This window comes from Pholcus phalangioides, unplaced genomic scaffold, assembly GCF_987345545.1.
Source record: "Pholcus phalangioides strain wild (caught in Gottingen) unplaced genomic scaffold, Ppha-v1.0 ptg000019l_1, whole genome shotgun sequence".
Classification (NCBI taxonomy): Eukaryota; Metazoa; Arthropoda; class Arachnida; order Araneae; family Pholcidae; genus Pholcus; species Pholcus phalangioides.
Genome location: NW_028301612.1, coordinates 9,979,126 through 10,000,000, shown reverse-complemented (window position 1 = coordinate 10,000,000; position 20,875 = coordinate 9,979,126). Strand labels below are relative to the sequence as shown.

Here is a 20,875-nt window from a genome sequence, read left to right as displayed (position 1 = left end):
TTGTTGGCCTATCGAGTCCATCGAGTACCGATCTGTAGCAGGCCTCCACGCGAAGCTCGTGTCGTCACTGAAGTAGGCCGTTTCACCGATAGCCGTTGGATATACTGCAAAAAGGTAAAGATATCGCATGCGTCGGCCTGCTATGTCCAATGGCTACAGGTGAAATGGCCTACTTCAATGACGTCACGAGCTTCTCGCGTAGGCCTTCTGATATAGATGTTGTTGGATAAACCAATTTCTACAGGAGTCCCGGGACCCTGATGTCAATTATTTATGTTTCCAATTGCAGCGGTGGGCTTGAGCAGGTGCTGATGGTGCAGCTAAGCTACACCTAGCCGTAAAATATTATTGGGCTGTAAATCAGGAGACATTGACTAATAATTTCATCTCGACTTTAATCAATTAATACAGCTTGAAATTCAATAAAATTTTCGCTGTGCCATATTAAAAACGTGTATCGCATACATAGAGGCAGCCTTCTCCCCCCCCCCCCTCCTCCTAGGTCCAGTGTTGCCATTGGAAAGCAGAGAAGTCGCTGATCTGGTACCCCAGGTGCGGAATCACACACACAAATGGGGTTCACATTAATGCTCTAACCACTCCTTCAACTGGCACGAAACACTTGCTTGCCCAGCAGTTGGGGCGACAATACCATTGACCGAAATGCCCAGTTGCAGTCCGGTCCAGGCTGGGATCTTTGGCCAATCATCCAAGTCAAATCTTCTAGAGGCCACTACAATACTTTTCCCGTAAACACAGAGCTTAAATATTTCGGGTGCCCAAATTTTAATGGATATTGAATAATTGAGAATGAATAATTTTGCTTTTATACGCTATTGAAGAAGTTATTCAGCTTTTTATACGCTATTGAAGAAGTTATTCAGCTTTTTATACGCTATTGAAGAAGTTATTCAGCTTTTTATACGATCTTCAAGAAGTTATCAAACTTTTTATACGATCTTAAAGAAAGATCTTAAAAAGTTAATCAGCTTTTTATACGACCGGCAAAGGTAATTTTTTATGCATTTGAGGAAATCCGGCTTTTATACGATCTTTGAAGATCTTTATTACGCTTTTTAAACGATCTTTGAAAACGTTATTCAGATTTTTATACGGCCTATGAAGAAGTTTTTCAGCTTTCATTCTGTCCCCGAAAGCAGTTCTTGACGAAACATGGCCTACAAATCGAAAAAAATTTGAGTACCCATGAGGAAAAATAAGAAAAAAATATGGTTGGGCAGCCGATATCTTGGGTAGCCCGTTTGTTCAACAATACCATAGATACCATGTGGCCGTCATTACACTATAAAATTTTTGGAAAAGTGTTTTTATAAACCTTGAAAAATGCAACCAATAAGCGTATGGGTTGCATTTCCGCGAATGTAACCAATGTGATAATTACTTTTTTTTAGTTTTTTTTAAGTTTTGTAAAAGAGCTTTGTGAAAGATCTTTTTATCAAACCTTAATAGTGTAAACCATAATCTTAACTTCACACTATAAAAGTTTGATAAAAGTTATTTTATAAAACTTCGAAAATGCTACCAACACGCGTATAGGTTACATTCGAGCGAATGCAGCCAATAGATTTATAGGTTGTTTTCTTCTAGTTTTGTAAAAAAAATATTTTATCCAACTTTTATAGTGTATAATCCCAGCGTTATAGAAAAACCTGCATTAACAACCTTTTCCATTATATTCTCTAGTGTTTTCAAGACAGAGAAGCCATCGTCGTCTGTTTAGGAACTTCAACAGGGATTGGTGTATGTCTGCTAATAATTAATCTTTCTGAGATGAATACATCTCGTGGAATGCGTGCGACCCGTACCAACGGTTACAGGGACGCTCAATTATTATAAAATTTTTCAACACGGGAAGCTGGAATTAATACTACCTCAACTTAGACCGGTGATGGACACGTACAGAAAATTCAATTGATTCGTTATTCAGACCTCTCTCTAGCCCTGGGGGACATACTTGTTTTCCGATTATTTATGTTAAGTTAATGCTCCCCACTAGATACAAGAGGTTGAAAGGGAAACTGATAATGTCTGAATATCCCCCAAGTCATAAAACAAGTTCATTTTTCGTCTTCCACGGACGTCGTTACTCTCGAGAATAGTTCACTTTACATCTTACGACTCATGCAAGACATTCACGTGTGAATACATTATTTCTCCCCAACCCGAAAAAATAATAATGGAAGGAGAAAAGTATATTTCCACAAGAATGCTCCTCATGGAGAAATGTAATGGTGGTCTTATCTACGCTGGATATACAATGGGAATAGGACGGATCGATCCGATATTTCGTGTCCATTGGAGGAGAAAAGCCGGAGAATCCCCTTCTTTTTTTCCTGATACTTGCAAATATAAAGCAAATTGCTGGCATTTATAGGAGACGGTGGAATCCCCGGTCTTTAAATGTTATAAATCGTCCCATTTTTGAAAATATATTAATAACAATCTCCGAACAGGACACAATCCACGAAAGTGAATTGAATTCCACCCGACTGCAAAATTCATTCTTTGACATTCATTCAAATTTCTCCGGATTACTCAGAGATGGAAACATTTCGAAGTTTCGATATTTTATGTGACTCCCTTAGATTTTGATTGGAAAAATCTGGATCTTTGTCCTCGTCGAAATATCGACGGGGTCAGTGGCATTAGACAGGATAGAATTCGTAATTTTTGCGTCATTAGTAAGATTCCCATTAGAATATTCAATACATATTCAGTATTCACAGTAAGGAGAAGGAATTGAAATGACATTATGTATTGAGAAATCGATCATAAATTTTAGTAAATAGCAATATTCCTTCGCTTTTCTTGGGGTTTTAATTTTACGTTTGCCTGTTGCTATCGATCATCAGTTCCCCATCCACTTCAGAGTTCCGAGATTTTTCTTTCCCGCACGGTATTCATCGATGTAAATTTTTTTAAGACTAACTTTATTCATCGTCAATCGATTTTTTGTGCTTTTCTGTAACCTAAAGCTTCTTTTCGGCATAATACCCGTTTTCCCATCTTTGTAAAATTCAGGTGGCTTTTGGGGAAAGAAATCAATCTAAAAATGGCTCTTTACAGCCCCTGTAGATATATATATACAATATATATATACAGCCCCAGCAGATAGTTTCCTGGGAAAACTATGAAGGAAGCAAATGAAAATTAGAAACATGAAAATTAGTTAGACGTGCAACTAATGAGAGTAGCCAGAAATCAAAACGGCTGGGAATCGCTCCAGACCAACTTAAATATGACTGCAGCATGGGATAACGATTGGAGCATGACTTTCAGCGTTGACAAGTGCGTGGTCGCTCATTTTGGTTCAAACAACCCACGTTTCTCTCATGAAGTGGATGATGGTACTACTCTGGATATACTACTCTTTTTTATCCCGTTGGTGTCCACAAAATAGGGTTTTTACTATCCTTCGAATAGACACATTCCTTGAGTTTGAAAAAAATCAATTTAGTACAGTATAATCTTGATTATCCTGCTGTGGGCTAGTCAGGCTCGTCCAATAAACCGGCGTTTTTAGGTTGACTTTCTTGGAACCATAGAAAAAAGAAAACATGCCACTGCCTGTCTGGGCGCAGAAGTTTGTATTCCTTAAAATGAGCTTTTCCGCTTTACTTTCAGTAATCCGTTGATTTTTGTAATCCGGCATACCCTGGTCTTATATGAGCCGGATTAGCGAAAGTCTACTGTGCTTTTGATATCTTCGGATCTACACCTGTTTATGTGAGCATTCGTTTTCATTTAATCAAAAATGTAGATAAAGAAGCCAAATTACTTCGAGATTGCTTGAAATCTGTCCTTAATTCATTAGTTGCAAATCAACCAAGTAATTAATATATCGACTGAATGTATTGGCATATCGATTAAAATCAAATGAGGTTAATACATGTATTTTGTGAGAATTATTTTTTTCTTTCTCGACATATTGATTATATCATTTTATATTTTTGACAATTATAAAAGTATATTTTTTCACTGCCGTCACAAATTTTTCAATGCCGCTAGAGAGAATGTTTCTTTATTGCCTCCTTCTTTCAGTGAAACGCATTTTTTCTTTCCCAAGTAGATATTCAATAAAAGTGGAAAATTCACGATCACATATATTGAGTAATCAGAGCAAAAGAAATTATTCTATAGTCCGTTTCAGGTTTACTTTGCAGTGAAGGGGAGGCTACGAGGGAACCGCATCACTCGTTGCTATGGCAACGAAAGCAACTTAACCAATGTATCGATGCGCGGTCTTGGTAAGGTATGGCCGATTCTCACCAATCTCGCTGAGAAAAATCTTTAAAAAAATTACGTGTAACATAATGCGTGTAAAAAAATTGCACAGTAAGTTAGTAATAATTATAGAATTTAAAAAAAAACACACTGCCGATACTTTCAGAAATTAAAGTGAGGTTTTGAAATCATTTGTTTTTTGATATGAAAAGTGTTTTAAAATTCAGAAAAAAATAATTACCTTATATCTCAGTGTCCCATTTACTCTTCATTGATGTGGAGAAAGTAACACTAAAAATTTCAAGAAACATAGTAATGTTTTTCTGCCATATTTTCCATCCCTCAGCTGAGATTTATTGGTTGAAAAATATTTCCAAAAAATACATAATAATATGAAAACAACGTAGAAATTTAAAACCCATAGCTATATTAACCCATGTATATTAACCATAGCTCTCGAAAAAACTTGGGGATTTTTAATTTTTTTTTTCAATTTATATGGAAGAAATGAACGTTAAATAAAATTTTTGAAGCTAATCAAAGAAATTAAGAACAAACAGATTAATTCTGTTTTCACCGTATAAATGCAGAAATAGCACCAAATAATAACAATGATACGGAAAAGTTTAGAATTTGTTTACTGACTTTTCTTGCCGAAATTTCCGTCGCTCACCCTACCCCTCTTCTCCCGAACGGTATACGTCGATCCCTCTGGTTTTCACGACAGTCTTTTGTTACGGTTGATGTGCTGCTGCTCATGGTCATTACGGATGATTCTTACAAAGTTTTGTTTACAGCGAGTACTCAGAAACAAAAAGTATAGTATTCAGGAATGGAAGAGCAGAGAACTTTTTAGCGTGGCTATCTCCGGTGAAAAGAAAGATGCAACTGTCACATAAAGGATGCAAGCCTAAACCCCTACTACTGAACCACACATGAAACTCGTTCATATTCCGCTGCGGAACTTCCAACGGATCGGTAGATGATGGAATGTGTGTGTATGTGTAGTGAACCTGACATGAAGTTTGTTTCTGTACAATGCTTGCAGTGCTTCCATCTGCCATGAATTTTTCTCACTATGAGTGAGGTGTAATAATTTAATTATTGTATTGTTGTAAGCCTGTTGCTCCCTGTGGCGAGACTTTTTAACGGGGAGATCGGCTCGCCTTCGCGCCTCGAAGTTGCACAGAAAACCAACTTCAGCCGACCGTCGCCATAGTGGTGGTCAGCTGAGGTTGTTTCTCTGTGGTTCCCGATTTCCAGGCGCGAGTGCGAGCCGATCTTCCCTATCCACTGTGCCCCCCCCCGCTTATTTTATCTGAAGAGGCCATCATAAGTTGAAGTCAGAGCCTCCACTGGCTCCACCTTATGATGGACCGTCCCTAGTTTTCTCTCTCGAACTGACAAACTAATCACTCTGGATGTAAACGGCAAGAGATCGACTGTCAACCTGGATAGAGTAAAACCATGTTTCATGGACGTTTCAGAAACACACTCAGACCAAAACCAACCATTAACTCCAAACATGCCTGTTGAAAGGAACTCTCGTGTCATTAATACTCGTTCAAGACGAACTCCCCGGTTCAACACGAAATACCATGATTCTGTCTAAGCTTTGTATTAACCTTATTTTTTTGTACCTCCTGTATACATTGGGGGGGGGGCGCACTCAGTTCATTTCTCACTCGTTAGATGGCGTCACCACGCCACAGTGTGCTTCCATCTTTTTTTTCCGTATTTTTCCTGTTTCTTTAGTTGTACGAAGTGTCTGTACAACTCGAAAGCAGCACGTGTTGTTGTTGATTGTTGTCTCGACGCGCCGGAGCAGATACACGTTCGTATGTCATGCCACAAAAACGATTCTTACTATGCTACAATTAGTATAGATGTGTAATCTAATTAAAAATTAAATTTATCCTTCCGATTATCCCGGAGTCGTTGATACTTCCTTACACTATCTACGAGAAAAGAATTCTCAATATTATCTTCTTATCTCAAATCGACGCACACCTTACCATACGAAAGAATGGTGTTTGTATTTCTTCGTTTCAACGTCCGAGGGTGCGGTAGACCTTAGGTACTCGACTAAAGTACCGAAGGATGTTTAGAGGTGTCGCGAGTTCGATACCCGGTTAATCCTTGTCAGAAAACTTTCCTGACACAGGTATACAACAGAAACGGTGACATGACCGCAAGAAAATATTGCTACCGCAAGGAGTACCCCATCGAGGGGATAGTGCACCAACCTCTGAACCTCCAAAACAGGTACAGGGTAATGCCACAGAATTCTGTGGTGTTTGGTCAGAACATGATTATCTTCAAAAAAAATGGCTTTTTGATCTAAAAGCAAGTCTTGCTAACTATAACTAATTAGAAGTGAGATAAATGCACAAATACGTGCGTGCGGCTAAACAACATGCTGATATATGATATTTCCATTTGTATTTGTGTGTATGCTTTATTTTTGATTTTTCGACAATGAAAATGCTTATATCTCAAAAATGTGATTTTGGTGTTGTCATGTTCTGACCAAACACCACAGAATTTTTGAACGCCTTTTGAGCGGTTGGGGAGATAAAGGCCGCATCAGCATTTAGGACACACTGTACATTTTTTCGTAAATGGAATGAATATCAATATCCATGTTCCGAAAAATTAAGAAAATTGTTTTCATTTTAAATAGCTATTTTATGTACGTGATCTCCATTGGAAGATATACGACATCTTAAATTTCGTTTCTAAAGAAGAAAACTTATTTTTGAGAGAAAAGTTCTCTCTCTCTCTCTCTCTCTCTCTCATGCTGTTAATCATAATATGAGACAATATTATTTATTCATAAAAGAACAATACCGATATTATAATTTGCTGCAATCGAGTCTAAAATTATTCATTTTTCAAGAACTTTATACATATTTCTAAAGTGAATATCACTGGAAGTAGAATAACTTTGCTTAATTAAATTAGAAATAATGTGAGTTGAATTTGTATTTTCAATATTCCTCCGACTTACCTGTTATTGAAGTGCCTAAAGAAGAACTGAATAAAAGACAATGACTTATTCTATAGTTCGTTTCAGGTTAACTTTGCAGTGGAGAGAAAGGTAGAGAGTGTACTCCTTCGCCGCAAAATAAAGTTCCCATAAATCGGAGCTTTACGATGATCATTTATACAGAATATTTCAATTTTTTTTAATGATTTTGTGAAAAAGAAAGGAAAAATATCGTTTTGAACCGATGTTTCTTCGTTTGAAAATTTTAAATTAGAAAAAAATATTGGTTACCGTTATCCAAAAATCTACCACAACGACATTTTCGCGGTATCCTAGAAATCGTCCATACCTTACCGAGGCCGCGCATCGATACATTGGTTAAGAGGCTTTTGTTGCCATAGCAACGAGTGATAAGGTTCCCTCGTAGCTTCCTCTTCACTGCAAAGTTAACCTGAAACGGACTATAGGTGACCATGACCGTGAACAAGTGATGCAGAGCGCCAGATCAAATAATATTTAAATTTTAGATCTACATCTCCTTCATCATGGGTTTTCACTACTAACGTGAAAAAATTTAATTAGACCTTATGTTATATTCTTATTCAATTTTACCCATCCAACCCCCCCCCCCCTTTTTTTTTCCTCAGATAATTGCAGGCCTCAGATTTTCAAAATCTCCTTCCAGCGAGCCCTTCAGCCATTACGCAGGATCGGTCAATTATTATTGTAGCATCATTCCTAAACAATCATGGTTGTTTTTTTTTTCTTCCTCTTTTTTTTCTTTTTCCTCTAGACAATGTTTTCAATCAAAATCTGTAATTATTTTCTTATTATCAAAATCTATGATAAATTATCAAATCAAAAAATACATATGCTTTCTATATGTGAAAATACAATATACTTAGATAATATAGTAATTAACTTTCTTACCATTAAAGAAAAGAATATATGTTCTCTATATATGAAAAATAAAAGACAACATTACATAGTAATTAATCTCATACTATTAACTCAAAATATTGTACACCAGTAATATGTACATTTCTTGTACTACCTAAAATCAATTCTTTCTAACAAAATGCAAATTTTATATCAAATAAGAGATTCTACTGGCCAATTACAAGGTGGCTAATGTTTTAAGTACTATTTATAATGTATACAAGAAATATTCTGAAATACTTACTTCCCTATTTTAGTGGATTTCAGAACTCTTTTCTATATTGATTCAACAATATATTCTTTGGTCTGAGATGAGTCAGTCTCTCATATTCATTGTATCTTGCTATTTCGCTGAGATGATGCAAATTTGAGTTTTCAAGTTTCTCGTAAAAATTTCTTGAAGTCCTCTTGATGAACTTGAATTGTGACTCGATACACAATTCTTTATATAGGTAATTTTAGGTATTCTAGGTAATTCATACTGAAAAAATACACTTGTAGTACTGAATGAACGTGGCGTTTGGAACCTCTATCTGCGGTTATAAAAAGATATCTCTTGAGAAAGATTACGTGACTAGACCATCTTGTGGTTGGGAGAAATTTTGGCGATCAATTCGGCGACGAATGAGAACGCTCTAGGTAGGGCCCGTTTCTCTCAAGTATGGACATACAGGGTGTTCTGTAAGTCCTAATTCAGCCTTCATCACGTCAACCGTTCGCTGTATAGGTATATTTGTAAGGGAAGGATCTCCGAAAAAATGAAAAAGAAAATAAATTTTTTATTGCTTATTATTATTATTATTGTTATTAGGGCTAGGATTTTTATGCCCTAAAAACTTTAAAAAATTCATTTATGCCCTATAGAACTAAAAATATGTCCTAAAACATTTTTCATTCCTATCTGAAATAACATTAGTTTTAGAAAAATAATATGATAATGAGACGTGTGTGGATGCAGTTACTATTTTGAACCATTACTTATTTTATGAACAAAAATTCGTTGTTTCACTAACGACTACGAGTATCACAGAGAAGAATTGCTTTCATGTTTTTCCCTTGCAGTTAATGTACCGAGCACAAACACAGAAATTGTTTAATGTAAAAACAGAAGGAAAAAAAACCATTTTTTCTAGTCCTTGAAGATTCGGTATTCCTACATTTTTCGGTGTTGATGTGCTGCAGTACATAGGATTTTCTTTCTGCAGCATTGTTTCATCTGTACAGAAGTCTTTTGCTTGACTTTATACAAATACAACGCAACAACAGGAAAAATGCCTAACGAGGTGGCCGAGAAAAAGATGCTCATAACAAATATGGATGTCATATATTTCAAAATTACAGCAACCCAATTAAAAATGCAATTACGAACAATATATATATATATACATGATAAATTATCATAAAATGTCCATAAAGAATAGTTATGGTTGTCTTATTGTAAGTAGTTTCTCGATTTACCCTAACATGTGTTTATCGTATTTCTTTCTAAAAAATTCGATTTCACAATAACAATCACGAATCATCCACAATCGATACAAAAATTACAACTACTATAAGGGTAGCTTCCGAAGAATTTGAAAATATTGAGGCCCTATGGTTTTTATCTGGGCCATAGTCGGAGATAGACTTTGGAAGTCTCGGGGGGGGGGGGCACGGTCATTATTGCTGGGTGGGGGGGGGCACGATGATGATGTCAATTCATGTATACATATATACATTAGATCAGTCGGCTCCACCTTTGACGCTGAGGGGGCCCCCGTATCTCCGCCCATGATATGGATCTGCTCGAACGTAATCAGATGCAGTGAGATAACCTCATCGAGCCAGTCAAAATTTCCTTCAAAAAAATTTCGTGTTCCCTCACCCACACAAATTCAGAATTAATGTGCTGCCACCTATAGGTAAAAATAGACAAGAGTATTTAGCTTCAGAAAAGCATGCTTGAATGTCTGGCGTTCTTTCGGGAATCGTTACGAAACATTGTTATGCAACGATTGTGCATAAATGCTCTAGCAAAATGGATTCTGCAAAATGCATTGGCATTTGCTTACTGACATATTTGGCATATGTACATATATACATATTTTTTTCCATGGAAAGTTTGCATCAGTTATTGATTTTCTTACGATTATAACTAGTATTGGCAGCCATTTGCCTCTTGGGTAAAGTTATTTACTAAAAATAAATTGAAAATAAATATATATACATAATAAGAAGAAAATGGAAAAATAAAAAAAATATATAAATTGAACGATGAGGAAGTCGCATTCTGAAGGGGGAACCCCCCCCCCCCCCACATATGAGGGGACGCCACGCGGCTCACAATTTGTGACATTACCATTGAAAAGTTTAATTTCTGGTAGGTTTTTTACATTTTTATTCCCTATTATTAACAACTTTTTGAACACACTTTTCTGGAGGTGTCCATTTAGTATTGTGCTACTAATGTATTTTTCGTGCCTTTCTATTTTTTTTTTCAATTTTTGTATTTCCTCATATTTGCCTTTTTGGACTTCCAAAGTTTGTTTCCGCAAAAATGTCGAAGGGGAACTGATAGTAATTCTATGCCTTTCTTTGGCTTGCCATCATCAGAAACATTTTTGCTTCTTGGGACAATGTGGGGGGGGGGGGGGGGTTCTCCTTGAGAACGACCTCCTCATTGTTCCATTTATTTTGGTATTTTTTCATTTTTTTTTTAAATTTTATAATTTCTAGTCATGTGTGTACAGCTGCCTTGGGCGCTATACTTTGTCTTTTGAGAAATGTTTTAATTTTAAATTTTTCAACACATTTTGTTTTTAATTCAGTATTTCTTTTAGAATATATATAATTTTAATTTCATTTTTGATGGCTGATTTATTCGAGAATCGTTATTAGTGTTGATGCTTTATGAGTTTTCAATACTCACACTATACTAACGTTGTAAAATGGTAATCAGATTGTTCCGCCGCATAATCAGATACCCCCTCCCCTCTTAATCGGATATTTTGCGCTGGAATCGTTGATATCCAATTAAACGGAGCCGACGGCACTTCAAATTCCTTTGCTTATCTATCCGTAGTTTTCTACACCACAATAATAAAAAGATGGATGGAGTAAATTTTCTATGCATGCAACAGTTAAATTCTTCTCTGTACACCATTTTTGCGAATCTTTCTAAGTTCCTTTGTGGCATCCTCATTTGTGGGAATAATGGAATCATTAAAACGAGCCCTTGAATGTCACAATTCTTAATTAGGAATTGCGATTCCTCCGCGGAAAATTACTTTACTGTAGTGATTAAAGTACCGTGAAGTCGACCAAAATAGCTGGGAAACACTTTAGGGATTAATTTTACTGAAAGCTTTAATTAGGATAGTTATTCCTAACTACAATGTCGTGGCACTTTTAGGTACGTTTAAAGAGCCCTGGATCGAACAGCTAATTTGATGGAATCTTCTTCAGATTGTTGAAAATAGTGCAATAATGTATAAGACATGAAGCCCTGCATAATTGAAGATGTAATGTATAAAATTAATTTTCAGTACGTCTTTCCGATTGTATATTTTCTATACAAATCTACACTTTTAGATCGCTCGTCGCCAAATCTGTATCTTTATATATACAGGGTGAATAGACAAACGGGGATATGGCATTAAACTGGCGAACCGTTGATCGTACAGCCATAGTTCCACTTAGAAAAAGTACCCAAATAACGTATTGTACTCAGATATGTCATTCATGTTGCAACGGGTTACATAGTCTCCGTGTGCCCAAAAACCCCAATTAGAAAGTTGTTGCCCTGTCTCTCTTGATGGCCACAAAAAATTGCATGTTTCCAAGTGCGGAGGTATTCTGAGGTATTCGAATTTGAAAAACGGAGCAAAGTTGAGGGAAAAACACCTCTAAATGCGGAAAAAACGCATTTTACCCGCATTTCCCGCTGTTCTTCCCCAAATTTTTTCCGTCTCTCGAATTCGAATATCTCGGAGAATATTGAACTTAGAAACATGATTTTTTTTTGGCATCAGGAGAGACCGGGCAACAACTTCCTAATTGGGTTCTTGGGCACACGGGGAATGTATAAACAGTTTTTTTTAATATCTATACAACCCCTTGAAACATGAAAGACGTATCTGAGTACTACACGTTATTTAGATTTTCTTTCTTATTGGAAGAATACCTCTAAAATTAACGGTTCACCGGTAAAATGCTTTCCGCCCTGTATATGAAATAAAATGTCCTGACTGAGATTTATCATCACCGAGCCGAAACCGCTGAAGCTATAAATATGAAGGTTGATCAGTAGTTACATTTCATGGCGTAAAGACTCACTAAGAAGGGGGTAGTGTGAAATTCAACCCCCAAAGGGTGTTATAAAGGGTGAAATAATTCATGGACTGGCAAAAATAAATAAATGAGAAAAACAATTTGCTTATACCAGCAGAAGCTAAATTAATGGGAGACATAATTTGACGACTGGCAAAAGATAAATAAGTGGAAGAAATAATTCGCAGGCCTTCTGACGGGCTAAGACTGAAATGAAAATCAATATCGAGGCTGTATAATATGTATTCAATTAAGTCTTTATTATTATGTAGCAGTCGTATGACTGAGGCGAATATTTCACGGGCCTGCAGGAAATTTCCTAGTTGTAGTACTAGCGGTTGGAGAACACTGTCTAAGGAGCAGGGCTGGACTTGGGCAGATGATAAGAGTGTGGTCACACCGGGCCGCTAAATTTTAGGGCCGCAAAACGGGATAAAAATACTTTTATTAAATTTTCACTTTTCCCTTCTTAATGTTTAACTTGTATTAACAAAGCAAATAGCTCAAAATTCCGTATAAGACCCATGACTCCCACAACAGTGGAGCTGACGTGATTGCTTCCCGGGACGATTCTTATCACGTTTTGTTTTTTCGTACTATAAATTCACTACGGTGGGACCCACCAAAGATCTCAGCCAAGGGGCCCTGCTGCAGGATGTGGGAGGGGGAGAACATGCCAAGACCTCTAAAATTCAGGAATCGAACCCTCTGGATTGTGGTTTTCAAAGAACTTCCAACCCCCCCCCCCCACAAGCCAAGAGAAAAATGAAGGTGGTTGTAGTGCAACAGGCGCTGGAACAGAGGGGGTGCTACATTCCCCTTTTAAAATTATTCAAAATTGCACGAGGGAAGACATAATGCATGCTTTGCCCGGCTGAAGGAGTACGTAGCTGCAGCCCCGGGTAGATAATCTGTTCTCTTGCTCCGGTAGTCCCATCCCCCAACTTTTCCATGCATGGGGGGGGGGGGCACACGTGATTTTTGTAGCTGAGCAGCGGGCACTGCTGACCAAATTTATTGTCGAATTAGTTTTTTTCTTCATGACCATGAAATATAGTAGTAGTTTGATATTCTTTCTCGTGGTACCAATGTGAACCTGTCGTGCAACAGGACTCATAGACACTGGGGGGAAAATGGGAAACTCCCGTTTTAAAGGGTCGCAAAGCTGTTTTTGCACCCGGCAGAAAAATACTCAAGTCCGTCCATGCTTAGGAGATATACAAGAAAGCCACTGAAGAGACTTACAACATTTTAGTCTGATTATGAGAAATATCACGTTCCTGGTCGTCGAAATCGTGAACTGCTTCTTGCTCCTTCCGTCCTGAATCCCAATTCATTAGTAAAAAAAACGAAAATCTATTCAATCTTGATACTTTACTTCAAAATTTAAGGTATTCTACGCATAATTTCAACCAATGTACAGAGGGAATCGGTGGCATTAATTCAAATACAATACAATACAAATACAACGCCACAACAGGCAAAATGCCTAACGAGGTAGCTGAGAAAAAGATGCCCATAAAAATATGGATGTCATATATTTCAAAAATACAGCAACCCAATTAAAAATGCAATTAACACAAATTATAAACAATATATACACATGATAAAATATTATACAATGCCCATAAAGAATACTTATGGTTGTCTTATTCTAAGTATGGATAGAGCTTCTCGATTTACCCCAAAATGTTTATCGTATTTCTTTTTAAAAGTTTCAATTGTGTTACAATTAACTACTTCCGGGGGTAAGCTATTGCATTTATTAACAACCCTATTAGAGAAAAATTCCCTACGACACCATAACCTTGCATTGTCCCTCATCAATCGATACTGCTGTCCCCTTGTGTGTGTACTAAAAGTTCATGGTCCATTCTATCCATCCCATTGAAAATTTTGAACACTTCGATCATATCTCCTCGACACCTGCGTTCATCCGATGTAAACATATTCAAAAAATGAAGTCTCTCTTCATAACTCAAGCCCGAGTGCCAATAAGGACACGCGTAGCTCTTCTCTGCACCCCTTCAACCAAGTCTATGTCCCTCTGTAGGTATGGTCTCCAAAACCTTACAGCATATTCCAGTCCAGGACGAACTAAGCCTCGAAAAAGCGGAAGAATGACTTTAGGAGAACGCGGAGAGATCTTTTCGAAAATGAGACCAAGCATTCTAGTCGCTGAACAATGTTCAGAAAACCTAAGCCGCTCGTCGATGAGAATTCCCAAATCGGTGACCCTAGTTGCATGCGGGATAGTGACACCATTCAACTCGTAAGAGAACCGTGGGTTGTTCGAACCAAAATGAGCGACCATGCACTTATCAACGCTAAACGTCATGCTCCATTCATTTGCCCATGCTACAATCCTGTTTAAGTTGGTCTGGAGCAACTCCCTATCGCTTTCATTCCCGATTACCCTCGGGAAGGGGAATTAATACAGGGCGAAATCGTCAAGTCCTCCATGTATAATTTGCCTCTACCCAGTGACATATTCAGAGAACTGCCGAAACATTCACCGGCCAGTAAATATTTCATTTTTATGTCTTTCCCTCTTCACACAGAATCTAAATATAGCGGCCACTTTTTTTGCCACGGAGGACCTTTGACGGTGTGTTGGGCATTTTTCTTCGTCACGTGAGAAGTCTTTTCGAATTGCCACTATATCCGTTACAAAACCCTGAAGGAAGTAAATGTGCACTTAGATGGTTACTTGTATATCCCCAACAAAAAGAAATAAATATTGATCGCTCCATTATTATCAGATCAGGTTATTTATGGGCTTAACATATAAAAATTGGAGAGTCAATAGAAACTTAAATTTTCAACTGAGGTGATTATATAACGGCCCGTATTCGAACATTTGCTTATTTATGTACCAGGAAATATAATAATATATACATTTTTTTTGTCGATAAAAAAAGATTTTTTATGTCTTTGTTCCGCGAATCGAACCTCTTAATGGGGTTTTGACCGCATTTTTTGTTCTCCGACGTCGCATTCAACAAACACAAAGGAAAGATGGCAATAAAAATGATGGCATAAAAGAAAAATTGTCGTTTGTTCTTCGTTTTTCTTCGCTAACAAGCTCATTAGAATAGTGAATGCGCTAATAATTAAGAATAAAAACCCCGTCCTCAGACAGTTGTTCTTGTTTTTCGGCGGGTCCAGATATTTCACATCTGTGAAGGTAACTTCGCTTCCTCCTTCCACGACTTTTCAGATTGAAGTTTACACACGTCATGAGCTGCGAGTTTTTGTTTTTGAACTTAATTAATAGAGATTTAAGTTCACATTCGAATTCATGTTTTATGCATTTCAACGTATCACGTATCAGTATTTTTGAAAAATCACAATATTCCAGATCAGTATTCTCAACCTTGGCAAGCCCGCGGCCCGGTTTCATTCATTTTTGGTAGGTGGAAGATCCAGTCAAACACAAGCCTAACGGAAAATGAATGAGGAAAAATGAAACAGCTCATCATTCGTGGCCCGGTATGAATGATGTCAGGGGCCCGGCGATTGAGAAACACTGTACTTGATGATTAGATTTTTATCAATTTTTTCTATTCTTTATGGATAATTAATAACTTTAACCCGCAATTCATAACTTTATGAATAAAGCTAGTTTTTGAACTGAGTTAAAAATAAGTTTAGGGGCCATTCAAGTATTACGTAAGCAGATTTTTTAGCTGGCCCCTTCCCCCCCTTGTCAGCAAAATTTCGTCAGCAGCTTGGAATATTTCATATCTCCAAAAAGGTTGGTCGATGACGTAAGCAACCTTCAACCCCCCCTCCCCCGTCACCAAAATTCAGCAAATCCGAAACCCCCTCCCCCCCCCGATGCTGGCGTAATACTTGAATGACCCCTTACCATATACCCCAAGGCTGCTCAACATTTGGTGCGGGCTACTTCACTGGTTTGAAAGAGTATCGCGAGCCACTTAACTGAGTGATCTGGAACAGCGCCGCAGGTCCCTTATGTGATCTGTGAATGTGCCGCAGTCAGCATGATTTGTAAATGTGCCCCGGGGTCACTCAGGTGATCTATAAATGTGCTACAGATTGATTGAGGATACGCTACGGTGCCGCGGTTCACTTAGGCGATCTGTAAATGCACCATACACAGCTTGAGTGGTATGGAACTGAATCGAAGTTGCTGAAAGTATAAGCCGCGCGTCACTTAGGTGATCTGTGAATGTGTTGGGCCCGCTTGGGGTCACATGTAAATGTGCCTCAGGTCACTTGAGTAGTTTATAAATGCACCGCGGGCCACTTATGTGCTCCGGAACTGTGCCGCAAATTACTCCAGTGATACAGTCAAATACCGTTTTAACGAATAAAGTTACAGTGGAAATCTCGTTTTATATAAGGAACACTTTTCTAATCCTCCAAATAAGTTTAAATAGGAAAAATGCAAACAACTGGAGTTCCTTTATAACGAAATTTCATTATAACGAAGTGATTTCTCCGGCTTATATTCCCGTTACAACGGGATTTGTTTGTGTGCGTATATATATATATATGTAAAAGTGCCACAGATCACTTAAGTGATGTCGAAATGCACTGCGTATCACTCAAGGGCTCCAGAACTGTGTGTTCACTGGCCACTCACCTGAAGTGGGACTGCAGAGCGAATCACTTATGTGAGCTGTTAAGAAGCAGTAACTGAAGCGGCCAAGTGCCACTTAATTCATATTTGCAAAATTATTCTTGAGATCGCGTACTACATCAGTTGACTCGGAGGGCCACATTTTGCCCGTGGTCAATGGGTTGAGCATGTGCAAGGGCAGAAGCCGAAGACAGCGTCGATAGTGTACTCTCCCAGGAAATAGAAGAATTAGAAGACGAAGAATACGACACAGAGGGAGAGCAATCGGAGAGAGAAGAAGCGGTCGAAATATGGGAAGACTCTGACTGCTTCAAATAGGATGATCCAGTGAAAGAGTAACCAAGAAACAAAGTCCCAATGATCAGTGTTTAAACTGTGAAGCACCCAACCAAAAGCTGAGGAGCTTTTGAATAATCGAATAACCCCCTCCCCTCATGCTGAAAGGACCTGGCACCTGGTCTGACCAATGTGACACGAAGGGCTCACACTGGCCAACAAGCCAACGAGGGAAGACGTGGTCCAGGACCTGGCCTGGACACGGCGGAGGGCTCACCCGAGCTAACAAGCCAATGAGGGAAAACATGGTTCAGGACCTGGCGTTTGGCCACAGAGAGGAGCAGGGGGCTCGGGCTCAATAAAGTTGGAAAGGACATCAGAAGAGCTCATCGGAATAAATTGTATATTGTATAATATAAATATTTAAATCTGTATATACATTTTTTTTTTCGCCCAGCCCCCTCATCCGGGCAATGGCTAAAATTGACAATGGTCGATAGAGCCTGGGCGGTGCACGGAATGAAATGAAATGAATGAATGGGTTGAGCATGTATGGCATGGCATATGCAGTGCAATACATCAGGTTCGGGCCAAATTTTATAAGATGACAGATAGGTCCGAAATATAAGCAATTGCTCACCCTGAGAACGTTTACATAGTAGAAGGCGGTTTTCCAAGTCTAAATTTAGGTGAAGGGCTCTCTGTTCAGTTGATATAACATCGTTTCTGTAACACATACTTCCTCTTTCCACGTCATATTGCTATCGTTATTGATTTTTGACGTCATATCTGTAATTGATGTATGCAGAATGACGAACGTGAACGGACTAGCTATTCAAAAATTGTACATTGAACCAAATAGCTGACTATTTGTTATTTTGTGTTATCTTTACGACTAACTGCTGATTTCTCAGTGGCTGATTTTCCCGTTTTACCAGTCATGATGTGAGCCGGATGATAACAGCACTAATATACTTGATCGCACATCAACTCCGGCCATATGGCTATACGCAATTTACTGCCGTTAATGAGTTGGGTTGGCGGCATCTATCGGTGGTCGCTTCAAGCTCGTGAGGGAAAATATGTTACCTATATTCTTCCCCGCCCCGGGATTGAACCTGGGAACTGAAGGCAACCTACACGGTGGGAGACGATTCCACACGGACGCTTAAAGATGACAACAGGACTGGTCAGAAATCGCTTACCGTGCAAACCTTGAAGAGTTAACCGTTTCGAATTCTCAGGCTGCATACGCGAGTGCAAAATTGGGATGAAAATGAATTTTGCCGAAACTCCGGCGTTTCAGAAACTTCTTGCTCCAGTAAAAAAGCGGACAATGTATCTTATCGCCTTATGGCCGCAGAAACGATTGTATCAACGGAACTCAACAGTACCCTCTATCGCAAATGAAGAATTGTGATACACAAAATATTAAGTTTCCGTACATGACTGAAGTTCATGAATGGTGGAAAAGGGGGCGTACGCAGCCGTCGGGAAAGGGGGCATTAGAAATTTCTTCGAAATAAATTTGGAGACCTTCCAACCTTCCAAGTTTTTGTAATAATCTTATCGGTCCAAATAAGTTTCAGTTAGACTTTCATACTTAAGGTAACCATATCTATTTGAGAAAATTATAAAATTTACTGATTTATTTTATTTTCCTCGAGTCGCCGCGGAGCCCCTGGTAAGTGCACACGGAGCACCGGTTGAGAACCACTGCTATAGATCATGGCTGTCCAAGCTGGCCTGTCTTTAACAGCATGTCTCAGTAGCGCTAGCTTCACTTCGGTGCTTTGCAACACCTCCTCTGTCCATCTGGTGCTCGGTCTGATTCTCTTTCCTTCCGTTCTTCCAAGCATTATAATGTTTTCTAGTGAGCCTTATGTACTTATTATATGACCAAAGTAAGATAGTTTCTGTTTATAGTGACTGTTGCTTCTAGAGAATAGTCAGCCTTGACTTCTTCGATACCGATTTATTAGTCCTTTTAGCTGTCCTGATCCCAATATTGCGTTGATATTTGCGTATAAAATTTTTCTGACAAAGGTGTGGAGGGGGTCAGAGTATTCCTGACTTTTGCTGACGGGGGGGGGGGGTCAAAAAAGTCTAAAAATCAACTGACGTAATACTTGAACGGCCCCTTATATATATATATTGAGTTTTATAATAAATTATTACTGGCCCACCAGTTTTTTTTGGCCCACTTTTAAAAAAAATTGCCTATCACTGACTCATTAGATAGGATAATGTTCGTTAATAATAATTGTTATAATTTGGTTTAACTGTATATTGCTTTCTCAGGATTCCCTGCCATTAGAATACGAACTGAATCACTCTAATGTGAATGCATATTTTAACTGAATTTTCTATTGAAGTAAGTAAAAAAGACTCATTAATCAGAAAAAATTCCCAAAAATTTTGGAAGCAAATGAACTACGTGATAAAAGTTAATTTCATATCAATAGTTGATCATATAACTCACCAATTAGCAGTATCCTCAGATGTTTTCAATACTAATTTCACGATTTGAAAAAAAATATATTTGGTCAATATTTTTCTAAGGTGATTCCAGTCCGAAACTTACGCTAAGTTCGATGAAGGCGCAGCAAAAACTCACAGAACCCAACACGTAATTATTAATACTGATTCATTTTTTTCCGAACAACGTTCTCCCAACACATGAAATAATGACTGTTTGTCTAAGAGCTCGAAGAAGAAAAAGGAAAAGACATTCAAATCTCGTGGTAAAATCTCGCTTTACGCTTCTTATAAAAACAGCTACAGCGTCCTCAAGGCTGCAAACAGAATACAAAGAAAGCTCGTGTGTGTGTGCGCTTTTCTTATAAGGAGCGACAAAGAGCGTCTTTTATAAGCGTCACGCTAATGAACGAGATCGACCTCCAACAGCGAAATTAGAAATAAACAACAAGAAAAGATTCAAAATATCATGGGGGGGGGGGGAGAAATACTTTAGGAAACATAAATTCGGAGCTGCATTTCGCGAAGCACAATGATCCATTTAGCGTATTAAATACGCACATTTTATAAATCTTGAAGATCTGCCAGATCATAACGTTCCACTCGATTTTTTTCTGTAAAAGATCTGAGAAACACCTCTTATTAAATTTCACTTGACTTTTCCTGTTGTTACTAATACCTCTGTCGACATAGTCTCTGGAAATCGGAAGGAAATGCCTAAAATATGCTGAATGCTATTTAGAATTGGAAATTAAATAGGATGTGTCGTATATCCAATTACACTTTGAAAAATTTAATTTAGCGAATGAGAGAGAAAAATCGGACTGCATTATTGAATGCATAAAAATTCAAATTTCGACAACTTCAAGAAGCTTCGAGAGAAAATTGCAATTTGAATATCTGTAAAAAAATGCAGAATGGAAAACTAAACTACAAGCCCCCCCACTCCCCCCGCAAATGTTTTATCTTAATAAGTAAGTGCCCCATTTCGTATTCGCTCTGAGCTCCATTCGGATACCTTATTGCTGTTG

General features: G+C 38.1%; 1 protein-coding gene across 2 annotated transcripts in view; it reads right to left on the bottom strand.

Annotated features, from left to right (window-relative positions):
- The window catches only part of LOC149071207 (neuroglobin-1-like), a 97,404-nt gene extending 77,255 nt beyond the window's left edge, over nucleotides 1-20,149 (bottom strand). For both annotated transcript variants that reach the window (XM_089248160.1, XM_089248159.1), the window contains exon 1: nucleotides 19,849-20,149. The gene's annotated coding sequence lies outside the window, so the exon portion shown is untranslated. The remainder of the gene's footprint in view (nucleotides 1-19,848) is intronic.
- Nucleotides 20,150-20,875: the final 726 nt, after the last annotated feature.